We start from the raw sequence: 3,147 nt of genomic DNA on the forward strand, positions 1-3,147 counted from the left end.
CTGCTGAGGAGGTGGGAATAATCACTTCTCTGGGCCATGCTTCTGTTAATACAGCTCAGGATGCTCTCAGCCTTCCTTATTACCACGGCACCCTGCTTGCTTGTGGCCAGCTTGCATCCACTGGCACCTCCAAGATATCTTCTGCAGAGCTGCGCCCTTCTGTCAGGCCAGGTCCCAGTCCATATCATTGCAGAGGAGGACTCCTTTCCAAGGACAGGACTTGGAATTTGTTCTTGCTGAATTTCATGAGGTTCTTGTTTCCCATTCCTCCATCCAGTGTACTCTGGATAGCCATCCTGCCTTCAAGCATATCAACTGATCCACCAGGTTGTCATAATCTGAAAAGTTGATGAGAGTGCACTTCATTCACCACCTCCAGGTTATTGATTAAGATGTTAAACTTAATGTTAAACAGGTGTTAGTAGATGTTAAACAGGTGTTAAATAGATGTTAAACAGGTTCTAGGATAATGTCCTCCACTTGTTACTGACCTTCAGGCAGGGTTAGGAGCTGTTAACTCTGAATTCTCTTATCCATCCTTCTTTTTCTTGATCCATGTAGATTTTCCTTATGAAGCTGCTAATCCATCCAGACTGTAATGTTCTAATAGGGAAATAAGAATAATGCAGGAGAACGTGTTGAAAGCCTTCTTTAAAATCAAGGTAAATGATCACAGAATCACAGAATCACAGAACTGTAGGGGTTGGAAGGGACCTCGAAAGATCATCAGGTCCAACCCCCCTGCCAAAGCAGGTTCCTCAGTGCAGGCTGCTCAGGTAGGCGTCCAGACAGGCCTTGAATATTTCCAGAGAAGGAGACTCCACAACCTCTCTAGGCAGTTCCAGTGCTCTGTCACTCACCGTGAAGAAGTTCTTTCGCATGTTGGTGCGGAACTTCCTGTGTTCTATCTTGTGGCCATTGCCCCTTGTCCTATCCCCACAAACCACTGAGAAGAGGTTGGCTACATCCTTGTGTCTCCCACCCCTCAGATATTTGTACACATTGATAAGATCCCCTCTCAGTCTTCTCTTCTCCAGGCTGAACAGACCCAGGTCTCTCAGCCTTTCTTCATAGGGAAGATGCTCCAGGCCCCGTATCATCTCTGTGGCCCTCTGCTGCACTCTTTCCAGGAGATTCCTGTCTTTTTTGTACTAGGGAGCCCAGAACTGGACACAGTACTCCAGGTGAGGCCTGACCAGGGCCTTGTTTAAAATCAAGGTAAATGATCTCCACTGGTCTACCCTCACCCATATATTTTTTTTATTTTTTTAAATCACAGAAGGCAAGCAGTTTTCTCAGGCATGTTTTACAGTGGGTCCATGCTGACACTTCCCACGTACATTCTCCTTCATGTGCCTAAAAAAACACGCTTCAAGAGGACTTGTTCCTTGATTTTGCCAGGCACCAAACTGAAGCAGATTTACCTATAGCTCTCCAGAGGTGATTTATTTCTGAAGATAATTGAAATATTTCTCTTTCTACAGCTGTCAGAACTCCATGACCTTTTAAAGATGACAGAGTGCAGTCTTGACATTATCTCTCTCTCTCAGAAACCTTGGTTGCATCCCGTCTGATCACACGGACTTGGGTGGGTTGAGTTGTATGAAACAAACCCTGACTCAATCCTTAGCCAACAGTGATTGTTCTTTCTGAATACTTTCACTGAACACAGATGCCTAGGAGAAGTTCTCTGTGAATACTGAGACAAAGAACGCATTGAATACCTCATCTTTGCACATCTATTGTTACTAAATCACCCACCCCTTTCAACACTGTTCTTGAATTTTCCCCATTCAGCCTTTTGCTACTAGAGAAGTGGTAAAAGCTCGTCTTGTTGCTCTTGATATCTTTAACCGGTTTCAACTTCAGCCAAGCCACAGATGCCATCTTTGCATGTCCAGGCAACGCTTCTTAATTTCTCCTTAGTAGCACTTTTTTTTTTTTTTTTTTTTTTTCATTGGAGTTTCACAATGAGTTTCTTGTTTAGAAATGAGTTCCCTGTTTAGATAAGCTGGCCTCTTGATATATCTATTTCTGGGTACCAGAAATAGATATATCAAGAGGCCGTTCTTGAATGGTCCACATTCTACACCTCTGCTATTTGTTTACATCACTTTCCTCAAAATCTGAATTCCACTAGTTCATGGTCATTACAGACAAAGTTATCATTGATTATCATATCCCAGAATGTCTGTGAACAGCTGACCTAGCTGTACTTAACCTCTGGTTGATCTATCCATTACTTGTATCAGCAAGTTTTCCCTGACACCCCAAAAATCTGTACTGTCATGTACTTCAACAAGATGTCAAAGAGACCCCCTATAAGAAATGAGGTCTCTGACCCAGACAATTTCCAGTTGTATAAAAACGACTGCATCTATTTCCACACCCTGACCAGGTGATCTGCAACAAACTCCCATTGCTGTTCCTCCCTTACTGGCATCCCTTTTTGATCATGAGCTGTAAACTTTTAGCCAAAGTATTGTCTGTCCCATAGAAGGGGTCACGTACATCCAACCTGCTCTTTTACTTCCATCTTTACGCCCTCCTCCTCCTCTTCTCAGTCAGTCTTCAGTGAAGTGCTTGTGTTCATCCATTGCATTATTCTAGTTGTGTGAGTTCTCTCACCACTGCTCAAGTAGTTTGAATTACATTGTAGTTCTGTGATTGCACGTGAAGCTTCATTCCCTCCTGTTTGTTTCCCACTCTGAATGCATTTATGTATGTATGACATAAATTTGAAATGGCCTCTCTTTTATTATTGTAGAGGCCTCTTGTGTACCCACAGCTTTGCACCCTCTGCTACCCACCACTTTATTTCTGTGGACAATTTCCTTCCACAGCCATTCCTAGTTTAAAGCTGTGACATGTTTTTGGCTGGGATAGGGTTAATTTTCTTCATAGAGGCTTGTAGCATGCTGTGTTTGGGAGTTTTGACAAAAATAGTGGTGATAACACACTGATGTTTGCAGCTGTTGCAGAACAGCACTTACACAGAGCCAAGGACTTTTCAGCTTTTGGTGCCACCCTGACAGCTTGGAGGCTGGGGGTGCGCAAGGAGCTGGGAGGGGACACAGGTAGAACAGCTGGTCCAGGCTGAGCAAAGAGATATCCCATACTGTATGGAGTCATGCTCAGCAATAACAG

This window comes from Oxyura jamaicensis, chromosome 4, assembly GCF_011077185.1.
Source record: "Oxyura jamaicensis isolate SHBP4307 breed ruddy duck chromosome 4, BPBGC_Ojam_1.0, whole genome shotgun sequence".
NCBI lineage: Eukaryota > Metazoa > Chordata > Aves > Anseriformes > Anatidae > Oxyura > Oxyura jamaicensis.